The sequence below is a fragment of the Pteropus alecto genome, unplaced genomic scaffold, assembly GCF_000325575.1.
Source record: "Pteropus alecto unplaced genomic scaffold, ASM32557v1 scaffold164, whole genome shotgun sequence".
Taxonomy (NCBI): Eukaryota; Metazoa; Chordata; class Mammalia; order Chiroptera; family Pteropodidae; genus Pteropus; species Pteropus alecto.
The window spans coordinates 11,025,451-11,049,755 of record NW_006439568.1 but is presented as its reverse complement, the minus strand read 5'-3'; the positions used below and the strand labels follow the sequence as shown (position 1 = coordinate 11,049,755).

The 24,305-nt window shown below is 34.8% G+C and overlaps 1 pseudogene; it reads right to left on the bottom strand.

Annotated features, from left to right (window-relative positions):
* Positions 1-23,141, bottom strand: part of LOC102891864 — a 186,593-nt pseudogene extending 163,452 nt beyond the window's left edge.
* Positions 23,142-24,305: the final 1,164 nt, after the last annotated feature.

Genomic DNA, 24,305 nt, shown 5'->3' with positions numbered 1-24,305 from the left:
TTCTTCTTTTGCGACAGAAGGAAAGAAGGTAGAGTGTTAACGCCGAAAATTAACAATAACATATTTGTGCTACTAAAGTATATTTAAAAACAGTTAGTCACTCAGACATTGTTACAGAAGATAATTATTACAAAAATGTGGTTGCAAATTTATTTTATAAAAACTTCTTAGCTATTTTTTAAAAAAGAAAAAAATTGAACATTGTCTTCTAAAATTAAAGTCAATTCTAAAACAAGAAACTGTCATATGCAGGATTAGTTTATTCAATATGCATTTATGGAGGATCCCACTATATGCCAGATACTCAATAAAAAATGTTAATTGAATAAAGACAAAATGGTCGATAATTTAATTTCTTTTTTTCATACTCTGGTACTAGTTTTTCTTGAATAATACCCTGAGATGGGGAATTTTGCAGGAAATTCATGAGGAAATATATTTAGTTTGAAAATAAGATCAAGACACTCTTTTGGAAAAAGATCAAACTGTATGAATGGAGGATGGTAGTTCCCACTTTCTGTAATGATACCATGTTAACTTACATAATATCAAATTATAAAAATTACTTTGAAATATATGACATTTGGGTTTTGAAATAGGTGAGAATCAGTTCTATCTTCATTTTGTATTATTTTCTTATTGTAGAAATCAGCCATTATATAAACAATTATCTTAAGATGTCTGATATGTTATATGATTATATTGTCACCAATCTCCTTTCAGCAATTATTCTCCCAAGAAAAACATTTCATAAGAAAAATCCTACCTATGTAGCTTTGCAAAAGAGTAATAGCATATCATGAAAAGAAAATACACAACCTACACCTTTCTTTTAAACAATCTTACAAAAGATACTTCATCTAAATTTTACAGTTTCTTTTCTTAAGACAAGAGATTGTTTCAACAAATCATATTTTAGATACCACATTTATAGAAATTATTATTATATTTCAAGATATGATGATTTAATTCCAAGACCTTACTGGACTTGAGGTCATTATTATAAAGAACCATGATTTTTTTAAATCTTGTTCTTCCCACTGAAGTATTTCATTAAAAAATTAAGAATCAAATGAATTTTTCAAAGTACTGCATCTTGAGGATAATTATATATATAATATATAATATAATTTCATATATACATATATAAATATATTTTAAAGTTGCATTTCTATGGTATTCTTAATATGAAAATAAAAACCAGGTAGAACTTTCTGTTGAAACATTTAGGATTTAGAAGAATCAAATAATTTTCAAAACAGAATTTTGAATTTTGTCTGTAAAGTATTTACACAATATTTATTAGCAATTTTATACCATATGTGAAGACACTGTGGTAGGTACTATGGGAGACAGATATGTATAAAATATTATCGCTTTCCTCGATGCACAGCGTAGGAAGTAAAGTAGAGAAAATTACTGAATACTTACTCTTGTGAATGGAGTAATTTATGTCAAGGGAACTAAAATGGAGCTAGGAGACCATGAAAGAGTTTGTCTTATACACATTCTACCCAGCACACTTATGCGTAAACTTTTGAACTTCTCAGCCATTCCTGGACCTTAACCTCCTCCTTGCCATGACAACCAGACCATCTGCATTCCTTACTTTGAAAAGAACCAATTCGTTGTGCCTTCGTTAGTATGTTGAACTCAACTAATCCTTATAAAACTAGGCCAGAATCCTTCTTCCTTAAAGAAGACCTGACCTAGGACAGTGCATATTATCTGAGCCTTGATAAAACTTGCTTTTCTTTGTTCTTCCCAGAGCACCTTTCAAGTTGCTCCCTGAATCTGTGTCTCCTGATTGCAATCACTGCCCTCAAATAAATGCTTTTCTATTTCTCTTTTAGATTAAGCCCCTTCTTGGTTAATACTATATACAATAGAAAAAATAGATATTATAAGAAATGTATATAAATACTATGAAAGGGAGTTAAGATTACTTTTTGAGAGTGAAAATGCTTCCTTGGCAAGATGAATAGAACTTGGTAATTTGGTTGAGGTATTTATTAGTTTTCTGTGGCTGTTATAACAAACTTCCACAAAGCCGATTGCTGAAAACAACAGAAATTTATCTTCTATGATTCTGGGCCAGAAGTCCAATATCAAAGTATTGACCGAGCCATACTCTTTCTGAAGGCTTTAGGGAAGAATACTTTTTTTTGCTTCTTTCAACTTCTGGCAGTTTCAGGTTTCCTTGGCTTGTGGCTGGCTGCATAAATCAATCCTCTATGGTTACACAGCCTTCTTTCCTTCTCTATCTTCTCTTCTTTCTCTTATAAGGACATTGACATTGTATATAACATCCACCCAGGATGATCTCATCTCAAGATTCAAGTATGTTGGAAGTTATCTGGTAGGCAATAGGGAAGCATTGAGACACATTTAGTAGAGATCATATGATTAGAGTTTCATTTTTTAAGAAAAATATTTGGTATGAGGAGGAAAAGTATAGGAGAGAAAAGAATAAAGATAAAATTTTCTAACAAGGGTACACACACACACAGACACACACACACACACACACATACACACATACACTATTATCAGTCATGAGAAATGTCAACATAAGACCTTCTAAACCTGTAGAAAATTTTATAAGCATTTATTGAAGTTTATCTGAGCCAAACAGAGGACATGCCTAGAAGCAAGATCTCAACAGACTGAGAAAAATGTGTCCCAGAATGGCAGTTTGCAGTTTCTTTTATACATTTGAAATTAAGGAACTGAGGAAGTTTATATGCATGTGGGGGAAAGCAAGGCAGGGAAATCTCTATGATTAGATTACAGGATAGTTAACAAGGTTATATGCTCTCCTGGGGCTGGCTGGAACTTCCAAGGGTCTGGAAAAGAGATACTTCCAAGGTGAGCTAACTGAGATGCAAAAAAAACAATGGACAGGGCTTGCTTAAGGTAAAGATAACCTTTAACTAGGGAAGTGTGACTACCCTCATGACCTGCCCGGTCAGTTAGGAATTTATGATCAGATTACCCTGTGAGGTTAAATTTATTACAGAGCCATTTTTTTTTTTTTTAATGCACAAAAAGGAGGAAATTCTTCCGTTTGCAACAACATAAATGGACATTGAGGATATTATGCTAAGTTAGATAAGTCAGAGAACAACAATGTGATATCACTTAAATATGGGGCTGAGGCTTGGGGAAATTGGGGAGATGTTGGTCAAAATGTTCAAATTGATGATTAGAAGATAAGGTCTGGAAATCTAAGGCACAGCATAGAGATTGTGATCTACAATACTGAATTATATACTTCAAAGTTGCTAAGAGATTAGATTTTAAATGTTCTCACAATGTAAAAAGAAATGATAATGATGTGACTTGATAGAGGTGTTAATTAATGTTAGATGGTAATCATATTGCAACATAAATGTACCAAATCAACATGTAGTACACCTTAAAGTTACACAATGTCAATTATATCTCAATTAAAAGAAAAGATGTTTAAACTAGTAGGAGGAATATTAGAACTGACCTTTTTCTGGCCACCATATTTGAATCTATGAATAGCTTCACCAGTGATAGCTGAGGGGAAAAAGAGACAGTCACCTTCACGTTTCTGCTTCTGTTGCACACATGTCGATGTGCTGAGGGGTTTTCGACATTTTCACTTTCACAGGTTCTTATTTTCAGCTTCTCTTTAAACCCTCTAGGCAGAATCCACAGTCACCTCTACTTTCTATAACACCACTATACAGTAGAAATACAATGAGAGATGCTATATCATTTTAAAGTTTCTAATAGCCATGTAAAAAAAGGAAAACAAAACAGATAAGTTTAATTTTAATAACATTTTAATCTAATATATTCACAACATCATTTCAATATGTAATCAGTATTAAAAAAATGAAATCTTGCTTCAGACTGAAAGTTTGCGTCCCCAAAACATTCATATGTTAAAATCTATACAACGATATTTGGAGGTGGAATCTTTGGGAAGTGATTAGGTCATGAGGACAGAGCCATCATGAATGGGATTAGTGTCTTTATAAAAGACCCCAAAGAGCTCCCTCACTCCTGCCATGTGAAGACACAGCAAAAAGATAGCTTGTCTATGCACCAAGAAGTAGGCTTTCGCCAGACACTGACTCTATAGATCGCTTATCTTGGACTTTTCAGCCTCCTGTAAGAACTGTAAGAAATAAATTTCTGTTGTTTATAACTCACACAGTCTATGGTATTCTGTTTTAACAGCCCAACAGATTAACATGGATCTTTTACATTCTTTTCAAGGCTCCAAGAATTTTGTGTGTATTTCATATTTATACCACATCTCAATTCAGATTAGCCACATTTCAAATGCAAAGGAGACATGTGGGACAAGTGGCTATCCTGTTGTTTATCACAGACCGGCAACGTGTCTTCGGCTGTGTGGTTGTCTGAGTAACATAATTTGAAATCCAGCTGTCACATTTCATACACTTAAAGGAGGTATAGAGAAAATATAGCGATTTATTTTGATGCATGCCAGTATTTCTTTTTGCTATCACCTTGTCTTGCTCCCTTTCCTTTCATTTTTAAGCAGAAAAAAAAATCCCTCCCTCTTGAGAATTGTATTTCCTTGTTTATATGTTTGTACCCTTCCCTGTGATATTTCTCATATTTCTTCATACACCTCCATTAATGACAACTTGTTTGAGCACACTTATTTAAAGCTGTGTCACAACTATAATTACAATTTATTTTGTTCCTGTTATGCTGAAGAATTGGCATTAACTCTTACATTCCCCAGATAGTCCCAGAGGCAACTACACTTTGTATTTGAAGTGCAGGTGTTAGAAACAAAAGAGCTTCTGAAAGCAGAGCTGTTGGGCATCACTTTTATTTTGTATTCTCCTTCTGGCTCGAAAATGAAAATCGGATGCGTTGATGGAACTCCATTATGCACTAGCCTGACAAATGTAGGCACATTTAATGGATGAAAAGGCTAAGGCAAAGAGGAAAGATTAATTAGCTTGTCTGGGATTACTTAACACTACAGCGGCAGAAACAATGGCCAACATAGAAACCCAGAAGCATGAATCTGTGATAACTTACACAAAGTACTTGGCAATTTCATTTTCCTTGATGAGAATTATAACCACAGTATAAAGAATAGTAATTTCTGGATGCCATCCCTTTAAATTAATTTAAATTGCTCAGGCATGTCAGTGTCGTGTAAATACTTTTCTATTAATTTTGTATTTTTTGGTCAATCTTTCTACTACAAAAACTGATACTTATCTTTGTATTGTGCTATAGTTGCAAAATCTAAGGCCTGTTATTTGTTACACAATCTAACGGAGACATGTTTATTGTTTAGTTGCCCAAAAGGAGTTTACATTTCTGCTTTTCATAAAAATATGTCTTTGAATTCTTATAAGTCATACAAAAGAGATCATAACAATTTATCTATCAGTTAGTATCACATACAGATCTTTTAAAATTTAAATTGCATATTTGGAAGCAGAAAGACTACACTTACATAATATAAATGTGATAATAGAGCAGATTATGTATATTATAAAAGTATTGCATGAGAAGATATTTATTGTAAATGTGATTTCTCAAACTGTAATAATAAAATTCACAAAGTTAGAAGGGTTAAGGATAAAGAAAAGCTATCTAGGCTAGTGATGATGGTGGCACAACGTATGAAAATATAAATTGTTTCAGGACAATCTTAGTTGGTTTGCTTATGTATTTACTTATTTACCAAGATATCTTTAAAATTTTCCTCGGCTTGACTAAATTTTAAACATAGATTTTAAGCATGTATTCAAAAGCAATAATCATAGATTTATGAATAAAGATGTTCAAAACACAGTATAGTCTAGAATAATAAAACATTGAAACAATTAAAACTTCTATAATAAGGAATCATAATATAGAACATTGTCCAAACCAAATTCATGATATGAGACTTTTTTTAACACGCAAATGCTCAGGTTGTGTTTGCACAACCCCTCACTTCTGAATATAATTTTGAATAAATTTGTATAAAATAAAATTCAAACTTTTAACATAGTAATTACTGGGTTTGTTAGATATTGGGCAACTTTAATTTATTTTTTTAAAATGTATCTTTTAACTTCCTTGCAATTAACAAATATGGTATAAGCAAGAAATTACAATGATATTTTAATTAAATTAAAATAAAATTCAGACTTCCTTTTGTGAATTTATAATTTTGTATAAAGTCAGGTCAAAATTCCCTGAATACATGGTAGTAAGGAAAATTGACTTGCGCGTGTCATTATTCGCACAGCTCTCTTAATTACTAGTAAATTTGAAACTGAAGTTTTATTTCTCTCATACATACAACCTTGAGCTATTTATTAACTTCTTCATGTTTTATGCCTTATAATCAACTGAAATTAAAAGAAAGTAGCTTTAATTTAATACAAAAGTTAATCATTCAGCATATTCTGCCAGTTAGTCTGGTCCTAAGTCTGTAAGTACTTTGCCTGAAGCAATACAATTGCAGTTATTCAAAATATATCCCACCTGAGGATGTATGTATTTTAAGACTCTCATTACACAGGCTGGTCACAGTGTTACCTTGTGTTGCTGGTATGCAATGATTCCTTTATTGAATTAAGTATTTATTTTAGCAGAGTTAGTCTTCCATAGCCTGTAGCAAAGAAGATAGAAAAAAATAACTAAAGCACTAGCCTTCCTTTTTGTGACGTATGTTAGTATAAGGCACTAAACTGTAAAGACTATGCCACCTGGAAAAGCGAAGAGAAAATAGAGGGGAATGGTAAATGATTTTTCATGTGCATGTTGTAGACATCTCATTTACTCTTCTCTCTACTTCTGTTCAGAATACCTACATTTTTATGTTTCTTGGCTCAAAGACCAATCCTGTTTCCACCGTATTCTTCGCATGAAGACTAATCAGTGGTGAGACAGCAGAAGAGGAGGAAGAGTCGTGGTTTATAATTTGTTCAACTCAGGCCACAGTCATTTTAGCTTTAAGGTCTTAGGTTGAGCTTTATGCACTTTGTAAGACATGGCCATAGCAGCTTTCCTATCAGAATTCCGGATGGCCATGATGGGTTAGTAGCTATTGGATTTATACCTTTACCTCATGCAATCCCTTCAACTGTGGTGGTATTTAGAGGTGAACTAGACAAATGAAATGAACACCTCTGCTGTGAATATAGGGAAAAGAATTCTTAAAATTTTGTAACTAAAAGCAAACTACAATGTTGAATATGAGCATTGACTTCATTCTACACTTTTGAGTCATAACATTAATCAGTCAACTTCTACATTAATGAAAGTTGACCATAGTTATTCCTGAATAAACAGAAATCAACTCTTAATTTAAAAAAAAGATATTCCTTTTGTATTATATTAATATTATTAGTATCATATTAGTATTAGTATTAATATTAGTATTATCTTCATAATACTAATGAAGATATTTCTTTATTAGTATTGTAGCTGAATTGTAGAACAATTGCCAGGCCATCTTTTCAGAATTATTAAAGTTTAGAGGACTGCATCAGTAAAATAAAGGTCAATTTGAGGCATTTTTCTTCTCATTTATCCAGGCCAAACTTTAGTTTATTTTATAGAGACAGATTAACTTTGGTTAATATTTCTGATTTTTATATTCTTCAGATATCTTAATTTCTTTGGTGTACTCTACCATTTCTGAAGATTTTAAAAAAATTCTTGAATGAAAACTAACTTTAATAGAGATTATGTCCATGCTAGATTACTAATATTTCTTTCATATATTATTTTCTAAAAACTCATTTTCAATGTCTCTTATTTCTCAACGAACCTTATTAAAGATATTAAAAATAAAGTGACAAATCATTAACATGCTTTCCCTCTTAGGGTAAGAAAAAAAATTGTTTTGAATTTCATAAATATCAGCAGACTACAATTATTTATGATGCTTATGCATCTTTCATGGGGTTCTGTTTATTCAAATTTTTAAAAGTAATGAAATCAGTGTTTGGGGGTAACAAATGCTGTTTTAGATGACAGTAGTTTAATAATTTATGCTAAGTAGCATCTTCGATTTGTTTCCCATTCCTTTTCTGAACAGTGAGTTCTCTTGAGTTTTCCCATATGGATGGGCATCAAACAAAGCTTTAGCAATTTTTTTTCTAGCATTTTTTGTAACTAAATAAGCTGTCTTGTCAGCAATCTTAAATAAAAATAGCACCATGGTTCAGAATTGGAAGCTCAGAGGAATTCCCAGGAACGGTTCCTTTCACACGTGCTTCTTAGACAGAATGCCTGCTTCTGCTGTGGTATAGAGACCAGGAATCAGGCCCAACTGAGTCCCTACCCACCCTTAAGGTTTGCTGCAAGACACAACTTTGTTTTGGAAACCAAAGACGTAGGTGCTAGAAGCCAGGTCATATCCAGGAGTCAACCTTGCTGAGGCTCAGTCACATTTCTTCTGAGCTATAGGGAATTCATTCAGTGTGTGTTTCAATTCAACTTATGTAAGGAGAAAAAAAAAAAAAAATGCGTGACGGTTTTAGGTTAAACTTTCTCCAGGGAGGTTGAGATAATCAAATTTCACTTCTTAAAACTATAAAGGTTTATCATTTCCCTAAGTGTTTTGAGAATCTATGGTGAATGTTCCTTCCAGCACTGCTCTAAGTGATGAGAAAGCAATGTACACAGGTCAGAATGGTCCTTATGTTCACAAAGCTCATGGGCTGTTGGGGATGATAGGTAAACAAATGATAGCACAGCAGGTCAGGCTGTTCATGCTGGAAAAATTTATGAGCTAAATTTTGAGCTGTCAGGGAAGGCTGCATGTATGAAGTGTACAGGTTGAATGACCTTATCGGTGAATGGAGCAGGTCAGCTGAATTATGGTCAGGTGAGTGGACAGACCAAGAGAGCAGCAAGGCAATATCCTAAGATAAGAGTCGAAGTAAACTGAAGTAAGTTAATCCAGCTACAGTTGTGGAGGTGGGAGGTAGGAGTGGGGGTTAGAAGAGAAAGACTAGAGGGATAAGTGGGGCATGATCATTAAGTTCCTTATAAACCACTTGAAGAAAGAGTTTGCACTTTTCTTGAAAATAATAGGAGCTAATGAGCAAGTGGGTGATGGGATAAGATTTACATTTTAGAAAGAACACTTCAGTGAGAATAGGACCAGAGAGATGAAGCAAAGACTATTGAAGAAAAACAGGTAAGGAATGAAAGAGGTCTCATTTTGGAACATGGCAGCGGAGGTGAGAGGAGTGGAGAACAGATCTGGGAAATATTTAGGTAGCAGAATTAAAACAGTTTGAAGATCGCTTAGGTTGGAGTGAGAGGGAAGAAAGAAACTAACGTTCAGGTTTCTGTCTTAAGTAATTGGGTAATACATTTACTGAGACACATCAAGAGAATGCAGTTCTGGGGAGCAGGAACGAATCACAAACAAGGTGAGTCTATGTTTGAAAGTTTCATTTTCAGTAACTTTAAAATATCAATGTGAAGATGTCTACCTGAGAACTAGGTAAATGGGTCTGAATTTAGAGTTAAGAAAACACTAGAAATTATAGAGACTATAACATTGATTTCCATCTTGATTGCCTCATCTTTTTATAAAAAAGTTTTTCAGATGGGACAGATTATTACTGTGATATATTTCCATATTCTTGATTCAATGTGATACTCATATTCCCCGTCCCTTACCTTGTCTCTCTTACCTAATGCTAGAAAAAAAAGTTCCTTAGCCATATAGTTAGAGAAAACATTGATGATGGGATATACTGAAAATGCAGCACATTACTGGCAGTTCTTCAAATATATATTAAGTGTATCTTTCCAAATGATGTCACACAATACTATGTTATTCATTTTTTAGATGAAAAAGTTTGTGTTCACACGGTTTCTTAAAGGCCTGTTATTAGGTATTAAGAAAAGCTTTATTTTCCCTTATTTCAGAGTTTCTCAAAAGTGCTATTCAGATAAAAGTACATTCTTTTACTATGAGAAAATAGTAGATGTAACAGGAACAGATAAGAAATATTTACAAAAAATAAACTATCTAATTTTAAATTAATTCTTACCACTACTTATTGGAGAAGAAAAGTTGTCAACATAGGGTCAATACTGAAACATAAATGAGACACCAAGTCAGTTTTCCAATTCTCAAATTTTTTAAAGATTCTCCAAAATTTTTAAAAACAATAATTTTGTCAATTATTTACATTGTATGAACTTTTACATATGAAAGATGATAAGAAGTTTAGTGTCATACTCTAGAATTTAAAAAGGTTAAAGCCATTTAATTATTATTATGTTTGATGATTTGGTTGATAACCTGGAGAAGTAGAAATAATAATTAACTAATAAATAAGTGGATATTTTAAATATGAAGGAGGTTCATATATATTTTGCAATATATGAGACAAGAGAAAACCTCAGTTTTATGGGATGCAAAGTTTGAGAGAGCTTAGTTTATTGTTTAAGTGGAAGTGTATGTGTGTGGATCAAAGAACAGAAAGCATAAAGTTAAAGATAGAAAATAGAGAGAATAGTTGGTGATGGGAAGCTGTGGAGGAAGAATTCTTTATTCAGCTGGCCTGGTGGAGGAGTAAGTTTTTCAAAGCAGAGGTGTGTCTTTGAAACAGAGGAGATAAAAGAGGAAGTGTGGACAATTTCAAATACAAAGGAGAGGGAAAAAAATGAAGAAATTTAATGGAAAAGCTGCATAATTTCAGAAAGTAGGATTAAGAATTATCTGCTAATTATGTTAATGTTAAAGAGAGATAGAGAGTTACATATAGTGGGGAAGTACTGAATGGCTATTTGAGTAATATGATAAAGGATCAGTAATGATAATACTGCTAACCACTGGGTCCAAGTTAAATGGAGAGGCCGATAGGGTAGGAGACTGCTGATAAACTTAGGGAGGTGGAAAGATTCAAATAGCTAATGGAGGCATCCATAGGCATAATTTTTTGTAAAATCAGGACCATTTGACTCCAAAGACAATACTTTTAAATATGTTATTATACCCATCGAGAGAAAGAGAAGAGAAAGAAAAGGGCGGGGTGGGGCGAGGCAGAAAAAGATTCCATTTATACTCAGGAGAAGGTGAGCCTCTTATAAACTACATAATGAAAACATCACAATTCTACTATTTAAATCAAATATATATTTTCAAATATATTCATGTTCTGATGCCCCAAATAATCAGTAAATAAACTATTGACTTTTGCAAGCTTATCTTTTCTTTTAAATGGATTCAATGCTACATGTATATTATAACTTTCTACTCCTAACCTTTCTTCCTCCCACCCCGTCTTTCTCTCTTTCTTCCTTCCTTCCTTCCTTCCCTTCCTTCCTTCCTTCCCCTTTCCTTCCTTCCTTTCTTTCTTCTTCCCTCCCTTCCTTCCTTCTTTTAGCCATTTCTTTATTCCTTTTCTTCTCTCTTTCTACGCACAAATATTTGAGTGCCAAATATACGCCAATTATCAGAATACACAATACAGATTTGTAATCATCTCCCAGCTAGTAAGAAAGAAACAGACATATATGTTTTCATCAGAGTCACAGGCTATGACAGAGGCAAGCAGCCAGTGTTATGGCAAAACATTAAATCTTGAAGGATGTTATGATAGACTGCAGTATTGTTTACAAATAGCTGTCGTCTCCCCTTTCCTGAGATCCCCTCCTTAACCCAATAAACTCAGCTATGTGACTTGTTTTTGCAATAAAGTGTGGATGAAAGTGACAAGCAGAAGTTCTATAAGCCACAGCAATTTTACCTTTTTTTTTTCTGTCACAGGACCCACAATGTCCTCAAGAAAAGCCATACCTTAAGCCTAGATCCTAGAACATAGAGGACGTGGAGCAGGACCACAGACTTCCCACGATGGACCTGCACATCAGCAAAACATAACCATTAATAAGTTAACTAAGATCAGTCCCGAAGAAGGCATGATTTATTTTAGAGCTGAAAGTAGCTTAATAAAGTAATTTACTATATGAGAAGTGGAAGGAGAGGTGAAGGTTGATGTGTGTGGGTACGTGGAGGGAGGAGATTGGCAGAACCCTGATTAAGTGACTTATATCTCCTGTCAAAGACTTAGGCTTTTATTCTGAAAGCTATAGTCATTGAAAAAAGAGGAATCATATAATCAGTTTAGATTCTTAGATGTGAAACTCTAGTAGCAGTGTTTGGGTAGATATACTGAAGGGACATGAGACTGGAAAATGAGAATCTAAATAATAGGCTATTTAATAATTTTATTCTGTGAGGGTTTTCCAAGTACATTCTCTCTGATCATCACTTTTCTCAAAAGCCACCACCTTGCTCTTGGTATTCTGTTATCTACAGACTACTAATATTTTGCAGTCTTCTTAAGGAGCCTAGGCTAACTCAGTCCCAAACCATGAATTCTGAGTTGTATCTGATGCCTTATAAGTGTTCTTCAGTAAATTTTGGAATAATTCTGCTTCACCAAAGCCTGCTGATCAAGTATTTTCCTTAGCTTTTGCCAGATCACCTGCCTGAAGGAACATCTATAATAAAGAAAGTCCAGAGAAATACAAGGAATATCATGTCACTATCAACATACAAAAGAAAAGCAAACAACTAAACAAAGCCTGAGCTTTGAGAGGTTTGTCTTTGCTGCTGCAGCTGCTTTGGCATTGTAACCCAAATGTCATTTTTGCATTTCATTTTAAATCGGAGCTCTGCAGTCTGAGCAGGGACCTCTATAGACAGCTAGCTCTCAGCATTAAGATAATTTCCTTTGTGTTGGTTCCCGAGGGTGATCAGGGCCTTGGCATCTGGAAACCACTCGTTGTCCTGCTGGAATGCCTGGGCTTCTTCATCTCATTTTGATTCTGACCTGCTTGAAGGCAGGGATTCTGTCACCCTTCTGAGGAATGTGCCATATTAAAACATTTTATTATTACAAAAGAAGAGCCAGCAGAGAGAAATAAATTGAAACTGAGTCAATGTTGGCTCAAATTTCAAAGATCTTATGAAACAGTGTTTCTTAAGCTGTTTGTGGTAAAAAACCAAATTTATTTCTACTATCATTAATCTATCATGGAGTAATATTTTGTACGATACAACAAAATTAATTTGCTAGAAAAATAATAATTCGAAAGGTACAAGATACAATTCCAGAATTTTAGATTCCACAGACATAAAATTACTCTGTGAAATTTCTTTAATAGTTACTAAATATTTAATTTCAATTTTTGTATTGATATTGTTATAGACAAAAACCACTTTAGAACCACCTTTTGAATAGAATAATAACAAAATAATAGAATCATATTACTTAACACATTTTGTAATATAAATATTCACAGATAAAAGTATCAAATAAATAAAGAGGTAAATTGTAAAACCAACCATCCAAAGCAAGTGGTCCTGACAGCATTAGTAATTCTCTCTTGTTAAAATAAAACTCTCTATACTGTAGTCTCTACTGCCATATGGATGTCTAATTTATAATGAGACACTGGTCATATTTTATCAAAAGAATGTGTGATGAAAACTTTTAAGGTTTACTCTTTTAGTAACTTTCAAATATACAAGATATTATTAACTATACATAGATCATATATATATATATTCGCCATGCTGTACATTACATCTCATGATTTATTTATTATATAACTGGAAGTTTGTACATTTTGACTCCCTTCATCCATTGCACTCCATGCCCTGCCTTTAGCAACTACCGATCTGTTCTCTGTATCTATAAGTTTGGGTTGTTTTTTTTTTAAGTTTGACAAATATGTAAAATCATATAGTATTTACCTTTCTCTGACTTATTTCACTTATATAATGCTCTCAGGTTTCATCCATGTTGTTGCAAATGGCAAGATTTCATTTTTTATGGCTGAACAATATTTCATTGCATATACATACCACATTTTCCTTATCCATTTATTTGCCAATGAATGCTTAGGTTATTTCCATATTTTGATTATTATAAAGAATGCTTCAGTGAATATAAAGTGCAACAAAATAATGTTTTAAAACAGTATTTCAATTCCCTTCAGTTACTGAAAGTTTTATACTCATTCTTGCCTATTTTGTTTGTATTGAGTAAATATAACAAAATAAAGAAACACTGAAATGGTTAAAATGAAAAATTCCAATCTGTGAAATAAGATCAGTAAACCAAATTTTTTTCTTTTTAATGAAAGTGCCCGAATTCCTAAAAGTAAAGAGCTGAATAACTAAAAAGCTTCATTAGGCAAATAAGTTACAATTGTTAAGATTTAAACTCTTGCCAAATTTTTGGTATTTCATCTACTTAGACTGGCTATTGTGCTTGAGTTATGATCTTGAATTATGAAAACTATTATATCATATTTTGCTCCTGTTTATCTCTAAATAGAATTCATAAGACAAAATAATTAACGACATTTCAACTGGTAGCATATAAAAATGCACTGTGACCTTTACCAATATTAAAACATTAATGGTAATAATTAAAATATTAAGTTTATTTCTCTCCAGGATTCTGGCAACATCACTAGCATCACTAGCAGTTGAAGAATTGGAGGAAATAAAATTAAATTTCCTCATTGAGAAACCTCAGATGCATCCCAAACATTCCACAGGAATGATTACAATGTGGTTCAATATGTTATTTATTTATCCTATGTAATAATTCCTCATGAAGTTAAATGATGGCTGCAGTTATAAATAACATTTGGTAAATATTCTTTTAAGATATCAGTGGAGTTATGAACCTGACTACTTGCAAAAAGCCCGGAGGATGTGAGTGAATACTTTATTATCTCTGTTTAAAAAGGATGTACTTTGTACGGTCATAGAATAAAAACGGAAAGGGATAAGGATGAGTAAGTGGTCTTCTGTGTTGTGCTTGGGAGACAATCTACAAACTTTTATCTAATAATAAACAACAACGTGATAAAAGAGCATTGATATTTAGGGCTGCAAAAAAGAGTCTCACTTCACTCCAGGAGCTACTCCTTAACAAGGGAACATTCAATCCTCTAAATTTTATCATTAAAAAAAAAAAAAAAGATAGATAAGAAAATAACGATAACATGAGCAAGAGAATACCTGCAAAGTGAAAATTTGTTAACTCCCTAGGAGAAATTCAATAATGGGCAAGTTAGTCTTTTTGTAAAAAAGGCTGCCTCACACTGGGCCTCAGGGGTTGTTTGTTCATATGCCAGAGCATCCCATTTCAGGAAGAACAATTTCTCTTATGTCTTTCTCACCTCTTGTAGGAGCATCCAAAAATGAACCAAGACAGATTGGTGAGACACAGGGTTTTTTAAACAAAATTTCTACATTAGTAACCTCCAATTTTTTTTTTTCATTTGAAAGAGTTCAAAAATAATTTAAGTAAAATAAAGGGTTATTAATCTGATCAAGCCATAAACCAGTAGATGGTTGAGTCAGACTACAATGTCAATCTTTTTTATTTCAAAGTTCATTAATATAACCAACATTCCATAAACAAATAGAAAATCTGCTTTAAAAGCATCTTCTTACATGTTTCTTTTTTTTTTAATTAAGCTGTTTACTCATAGCTGGTTACAACAGTAAACATAATTTCAATTAGTCTTTTATTTTATAGGTTAAAGACGCCATTTCCTTTAGCCTTCTTTTGAAGAATCGTTACCTTGGCAAATTGAGAAAACAATCATTTCTCAATATCTCTTACTGAATGACATTTTCTTCATGCAAAATCATGTCCCCTGTGAAACAGTTTCTCAAAATCTTTATTTGTAATTCTGTTCATTGGAGGAAAGATTTTTACCAGTGTTTCTGATATGAAGACACATCAGAATCAGTAGTGGGAAAGCAGGTGACTAGAGGGATTAAGCACACCGTGAGAGCAAATCCCATATGTGCAGAGCACACACATGATTGTAAAGGAATAAGATATGAGCAGCGGTCCCCAACCTTTTGGCACTAGGGACTGGTGCTCCAATGAGAAACTAATGATGATCTGAGGTGGAGCTGAGGCAGTGATGCTAGAGCTGGGGAGCGGCTGCAAATACAGAGGAAGCTTTGCTTGCTTGCCTGCCGCTCACCTCCTGCTGTGCGGCCCGGTTCCTAACTGGTCCAATACTGGTACTAACTGGTTCCAAAACTGGTCTGTGGCCTGGGGGTTGGGGATCCCTGGATAAGAGGGACAACCTCATGGCACTCTGAAGTGAAAGCCAGAAGCAATAGGTCAAGGAAAGAATCTTCATGCTGCCTTAAAAGCATGTCCATCCCAGGGGTTGATTTTACTCTTCAAGTAATCCTTTCTGTTGTTACTTATACCATTTGCTACTGATCTATTACCTAACTTTGGCAGAAATTGAAAGAAAATGGAAGAATTTTTTAAAAATCAGATAGAGTAGGAAAATTCTCCTTCTTATCAGAAAATTGGTATGGATAAACTACTTTACTGTAAAACTATTTGTTAACACATAGCCAAGTTAAATATTTATAAAAATCTTCATTATTGTTTTTCGAAAAGTAATTTCATGACAATGTTCAAAAGCAACTTTTGTTGCATATTTTACCCACTCAGAATCTGAGCTGGCACACATTTGCTTTTGAAAATTAAGGATACAATTTTTTTTTGAAAAAAATAATGGATTTGAGACTTAGCTGTGAAATTGTACTTGTCAATTTTACCATGATTTATGCCGTTTAGAAAAGCCTACAGGGAGTAGGCTTCAGAGTGCCATGAGATTGTCCCTCTTATCCGGGGATCCCCAACCCCCAGGCCCACACATGCTATGGGTAATTAATGCCCTCAAAATATGCAGGGTTGATTCAGGGTTGAATAAACCCTGTAACACCTGTCTTGACCTAGAATTCAGACAGAAGACGTCACATTGTGTAATGTAGTTTTCTGACACACCCTAGGAAGCTCCCTACTCCTAGATAAAAGTAGGGTAGTGGTGGTGATGGTAGTTGAGAAAGAGCAGAATGTTGTGGCCATAGGAGAGTAGTACAAGAATTTGGAACCCATCTCCTTGTTCTTGACTTTGTCATAGATGTGTGATGTCAGGGGAAATCAGTTAGTCTCCCATTAATTTTCTTTATGATAATGCAATAAAATTTTTACCTGAATTTATAAGGCTTGCACACTTTTTAAATCTATTTTCCTACTTCTTCAGCATCCTATAGGGGTGGGTGTGTGTGTGTGTGTGTGTGTGTGTGTGTGTGTGTGTATTCAAGCACTTGGGCTTCATTAGCCTGAAGAAAATGGACAGCTTCTTATAGTCATAAAAATTAATCTTATCTACTAACCCTGGTCATAAATAAAAGTCTATTACATTTTATAAGATGAAGAAAAACACAAAATATTAATTAAATATGTAGCTAATGCTCACTACAGTTATACAGCAGTTTTTTACATCTTTCTGTGAAAGTTGCCATCAAATAATATATAAATGCTTTAGAAAACACAGATCATCTAGGAATAAAAATTCTCTCATCTGATTTAAATAAAGTGACAATTTTCTATGTCAATAAGAAATACAGGTCTATCTCATGCCTTGAAAAACGGGATATTATCTCAAGTCAAATTTTCTTATACTTTGTGCATGATTTTCTTTTCATTATAAAATGTAGTTATCATGTTAAGATATGAAGTAAGAATGATTACAAATTTGTGTATTGAGACTTGTACTTGGACAAAATTAGGTGATTGTGCCAGAGATAAATTCTCCACAGTGGCACAACGATTATTAGAAAAACCTACCAAATCCTTCCCACCCTCCTTTGGCTCCCTCTCTCTTAGACACATGCAGTTATCCTCCCATGTTCTTAATTGTGTGAGGAAAGATTCCCTAGAGGTACGGGTAGACGACAGGTCCTCTGTGTCCCATCCTCTGTTCTGTTCCCTTACTTGTTCGAGAGCTTCTGCTCCTCGCTTCTTGGATGTACCCACCGTGTCTGAAGCAGCCCCGAGGTGATGAGTCTTAAATAACACTATTTTGAGGACACCAGTAAGTGTTGCTTCTGGCTATGATTTTGTCTCTTACCTACTTTCCACCATCCACACATGTAGAAGTCCTCAGCCCCGACTGCTTTAGAGAGTAGCTCATCTGTTTGTCCTTATTTCCCTTGAATTCATTTATCTAGCGGAATCATTTGTTTATTTCATGAAGTTTCCATTGTCCCTGCCCCCACGTACTCTGGAGGCAGACTAGTCTGGGGTTAGAAGTGTGACTCACAAACCAATTTTTTGTTATTTGAACAATCGCAATAATGCATATGGTTGATTTAACTTCTGCCCTCCATTTTCAACATATAAATACTCTTCTTCCTAAAAGCAATGGAAGATTCCCTCTAGGCTGTTTTAAAAACATACTATCTATGCAGCTCAAAATATATAGAATCTGGGATTAAATACTGATGTTATACTTCACCTTCAGGTACAGAGAGATTAATGAGACAAAACAAGTAAACCATTGTCAGTATTTTTTTTAAATATAAAGGCATATTATTTATATTTTGGACTTATTGGTAAATTCATGTTAGTCTATGTAACATTTAACAAAAGTAATGAGAATTTGGTACAGTTTTTTAAAGATCTCAAATTTTGACAAGAGTCTTGGACTGCGATCTCAATTTTGATGGCAAATTATTATGACCTTAAATGAGTAGCTTAATCTTTCTAAGAATGAATTTTTTATCTATAAAATAAAGGTTTTTAATTTTGTATTATTGTGAGTTTAAACTTACCATGATGCTATGGTTCACTAAGAAGTATAGGGAACAAAGTGTCATGCACAGACATGGAAAAGTATCTTGACCATCATTTTAATTTGTGTAGGCAAAGAAAGAACTCTCCCATCCTTCATTAATACACAGATGAGTGGTAGAATGTGCTTTAATACATATTTTAATGTGATGTTTGTGATAGTATGAAGATCTAAAATAAAGTTCGTGTCATATATTGTTTGAGGATGTTGTTACCTATGTATTTTTATCTAACATCTAAGGAAGAAAGCTATTTAAGTGACTTCTCAAAGTCCTCAGTGTAAGGCAATAATATATATATGCAATCACAAGATCCAGCACTAAGGAAGATCGATCGTGTACGTTACACGTATCTAAGAGTTTTTAGAGGTTTTAGATATATTTGTTCTAATAAAATTTTAGTTGCTATTTTGTTAAGTAATTCCATGCTCCTAGAGTTCCAAATGAATTTTGGTTTACTCTCATTGACACTCAGTTTATTTCTAAGATACATAGTTTTTTAACATACCTATACAATCATGATATAATTCATATATTTGTTGTAGTATCATAACCAGGACTGCCTTCGCTAATTTTTGATTACCTAAACTATACGACTGATAAATGATGCTTTCAGTCTGTCATCATTTAAATTTGCACAAATTCTTTAAGACATACATACCTGAAACAGGTAAGTTTATTAACATGTTTTGTCTATAGAGCTATGTTTTACAAAGATCCGAGGAGGTTGGTGATGCTTGGCTTGCTTTGTTGTCTATTGTGTTTACTTTTAACAGGAAAGCAACATAGCATTTCTGTCAGAGGCTGCTGCCTCACAGTATAACCTCATGTTCTGCTACCCTGTCTATCATGTGGGTAGTCAGCTACGGCGATCCCAGACTGTGCTTATTCCATACAATACAATAGGCCATTTCATATTTTTTTTACTTTGATCAAAATTGTTACCTTCACAGTAAAACATTAATCCCAAATGTAAAACTACTCATCCTTAAAGGTTAATCTTAAATATAATTTTCTTAGTCAAATACTAAAAAAAATCTAGTTTGAAATATTACAATAAAATATTATGGATATATAAAGAATTAGAGGCAGGAGCATCTGTATGTGATGATATGCAAGATCTGCAATATAGACTGTAAAAAGTAAATTGTGGTTAACTTTATGTACCCAAATGTATGTACATATTTACATTTTTACATATAGAACACTGAAAACAAAAACAGTTAACAGTATTTGAATCTGGGGTAGGAAGAGGATATTTCTTTTCACATATATTTTTACTTGATGGTTTTAATATATTCATATGTAACTCTTTAACTAATAATGGTTTAAAAATATCCTTCACATACTTATTTTTTGCCCACTCTTAATAATTAATTTGAAGCAATATTAATCATGATTGAATCCTAAAATTTTGTCTTCAGATCCTTTATATCCAGTGTTTTAAAAAAAATTTGAGAAATTTCATGCCTCTTGACATATTTGTAGATGAACATTTAAAATTTTGTATTGGATATGGAAATAGCTGCAAAGAATCAAATTTCTAGCATATTCCCACCTCTATATCTATGAAAGCTGAATAAGATTATTGTCAATGGTTGAAATTTATGTACTGATTTAATACTTAGCTTTTTTATTACAATGCCATGTGTAATAAATATGTCACAATAAATGTTGTTTATAGGTTCCTCATCCTATTTGTAATGAAATTAAAAATAAAATTAATTTTAATTGGTTTTAAATGTTCTTTTATAATAAAGATTTATGTCAAAAATTTTGTTACATATTGAATTATCAATATAGTTATTCATGGGATTGTTCAAAACAATATTAGTATTATTACAACTTGATCAGTACTTTTTAAACACAAAATATTTTTTCTTTGATTAATTTATGTACTCATGAACTATATACTGCCTCAAAGAGATAAGGATTATCAATTGAAATTCTATTTTTTTATTTTATAGATGCAAACACTAAGAAGTCATCTTTATAAACATAATAAGAATATTATATGTTATATAAGGATATATTATATATTACAGATATTATATAAGGTTATCTATTATATTAAGGATATAAAATGTGATGTGGCATAATTGTTTAATTCTTTGAAGTCTTTGCAAGATTGTGACAAAGAAAAATAATTAGGTTGATTAGAATTTCCTTGAAGTATTTTGAAGAGAACTGGAACCCACCTGATTTTAAAAGATTGCTTACCCAATTACAACAAAATGAATCCCAAAACCCCAGACTACAAGTAGGTTTATTTACCTCCGGTGCTACATGTCTGCATGATTCTGCTCGATGTTACCTCCTCTGTGGACTCAGACAGCCAGAGAATATTGTCTCTATCTGGAATATTGTCTTCATTGTAGAAGAAGGGAAAGAAAAGCGGTAGATGACACACAGGTTCTTAAAACGTGTGCTCCCAAGGGCAGGGAGGTGTTTGCCAATGAAAGAGGGGAAAGAAAAGCGGTAGATGACACACAGGTTCTTAAAGCGTGTGCTCCAAGGTTAGGGAGGTGTTTGCCAATGAGAGAGGTGCCCAACCAAGGGCACTGAGTGGAAGCGAATCGGAATCCAGGTCCACGACATGCTTAGGATTTCAGTGTTCACCCTAGAAGCAATAGAAAACCACTGAGGAAATTTTTCGTTTTCAATAAATGAGTTGGGTCATAGTAAGGAGAACAGATGGAAATGGGCAAGAGTGGATTTGGGGAGAAAATTTAGGAGGCTGTTTCAGTTTTCCAGGCCAAAGAAAAAAAGAAAAAGAAAAGAGACCCTAGCACATTAGACATGGCAGTGAGAATGGAGAGAAATCAACCAATTTTAAAGAAGGGAAGATCTAACGGCACGCAGAGAGAAGCAGAGATGCTCAGCCCTGCGGCATCCAGGGGCGCGAGGGCGTGCGCTGTGGTAGGAGATGCAGAGCCGACCTGGTTTCTCATGTCTTACCAGTTCCTGGCTCCGGTATCTTGAGAACTTCAGTTGCTCTAGAATCTGTTTGTTCTTAAGTCCTTGGCGTTTTCTTAATAAAGATAACTTCATCCTTAAAAAAAAAAAAAAAAAAAATCATGAAGTAAATGACAAATGAGTGACAGAGTGGCCGGGGGATAGTAATTAATGTCCCCAAATGTTCAAAGTGTGATGAGAAACTAGACTCACTAGAGAAAAAGGTGATCCCAATGGGCCTGCCTCAGAGGGATGCCTTGAGCCTCTCCCAACACATCAGGGATTGATGGAGCCTCTGTTCTTTCAGGGAGCCAAAATCAGTTTCAGCAGCAATAGAGAAAGGATGAGCTTGAGAGGAAGAGTGGAGGAACGGGGAGGCAGATGATGAATGGAACCTCTAAGTTCTTCTCTGCTCTTCATTTGGTCTTCCTACACTTGCCTTTCAAGGTTGCAAACTTGACTTTCCGCGGCAGGAGGATTTGGATTTACAAACACTCTAAAAGAGACTTGCTGTAGCAGCAGCTGCATCGAACAGCCTCACGGGAACTTGGAGCTGGGGATCCTCACGCACAAGGAGAACTCCAGATCTTTCTATGCTCACAGCCTAGAGACATGTTCTAGGACTAAATGACAGCATATCAAAGCTGAGGGGCTTCTGGGATCTCATTTACCCCAGCGCCACATTTTGCAGATGAGACAGCAGAAGCACAGGGAGGGGAAGATCCTTCCTCACGGCCACGCAGTGAGTAGCAAATTGGAACCGGAAGCTACCCTCCAGATGTTTGCTCAGACAAAACTCATTTCATTTGGATGTCACCTGGGTGGTGCCCACTTTTCAGAATAATTAACAGTCCTGAAAACTCATAGTAGTGTAGAGTAGGTGCTCAGTGGATGTTTGTTGACTGAATAAGTGATTATAATAAGACACAAAAAGCAGGCCTGAATCTAAAAGTGTAACCAAAAACTTGTCCTCAGACGGAAGGTCATGCTTCTTTTGATATGCCTGGAATGGGACTTGGGAAGGCACGCCGCCATGTTTTACTTTGTAAACAGAAGACAATAGGGTGAGGGTTGAGAATATGAGCAGGTATATCCCAGGAAATTGAGCAGAGAGGAATGCAGAGGCTGGACATTTGCCCATGCTCTATCAAGCATCACAGAATCTCCTGCCCCAGAAACAGGGTGAAAAGCTCACAAGTTTCCTTGGAGAGGGCGATCACATGATGTGAGCCAGCCAATCAGCATCTTCCATCCTCCCTAGCCACAGTGATTGACTCACACAGGGCATGTGGCCAGTCAGGTCCGTGAGTCAGTTGCTACTGTTGGAATCGTGGGGCAGAGAAGTTCTATTTCTGTTGGAGTGCTGAAGGGATATATCGACCTGTGGCTGTTGGTGGCTAGTTGGCTTTTATAAAAGGAAAACTCACCTGAGGATGACACCAGTACAGAGAGAAGTAATCAAAGCCACTAAGAGGTCAGGAGACATGATTCCCACTAACATCACTGAGCACCCAGGTACAGCCTTGCCTGAAGCTATCTACATTTAGAAACTTTAGTTACATAAATTGCTTCGTCTTGCCTTGTTGGCTCATTTAAGCCACTTTCGGTTTTCAGTCTCTGGCTATCAAAAAAATGTTGGCTGTTCCTTCCAGCTGGCTAACTGGAGCCCCCTGGAAGAGCAACAGTGTGGATTTAGGTCAACTTCAAGGAAGAACTTGCAAATAACACCAAAAGACTTTTACCTAACCTGGAGATCCAAGTGTATTCAAGCTGTATATGTTGAAGAGTGACTACAGGCTAAACCAAATTAATCCCTGTAAAATTAACCCTGTTAAGGTAGCAACTAATGTACCGATTTTAGAGGGCAAGACCGAAGCTCAGGAATGAAGCTAAGGAAGCCATAGTGATTTGGTGGGGAGACAGACCGCACACTCAGATTCTGCTGCCACCCCTCTGGGAAGCCACATAATATTGCTTATGGTTGCCTGAGACACTGGTAACTGCCATGTAGCATGTAGGAGCACCATAGGTCATAAGATGCTTTCATGAGTAAAGAATAAGGGCTCAGTAGCAGAGACCCAAATCTGCTGGGAAACTAGTTAAAGACAGAGAATTTTCAACTAAGACTTGAAGTCAGTATCAGTTAAATGTATTTTTGCCTGGGGTAGCAGTAACCCCTAAGAGTGGTTTAAACTACAAAGGCATCTGACATTTTATTTTGAAAGACGATGTGAGAAATGAGAAGCACAGACATGGTCAGGTGGCCCGACAACGGCATCACTGACTCAGATGCCACCCACCTCTCTACTCTACCATTAACAGAAAGTTGGTGTCACTCCCTCATGGTTTTACTGTGACTGCCTCCACTTCAACCATCACATCACATCAGGATAGTTAGTGCTCAAGACAGAGAGGCCACGGTCACCTTCTTTCACGACCCCATTTTTTTTTTTCTTTTCAGTAAGAAAAATCTCTCTCAGACACTCTGATAGACTTCCTCTAATACCTCATTGGCCAAACTGGGTCACAATTTCCTGCCCCAACCACTCACTAGCTGGGGAGAAAGTGGACGCCCTAACCGGCTCAGACTAATTCAAATCGAGAATCCACAGGGAGAAGACAGTGGGCTGCTGGACACCCTCAACCACAC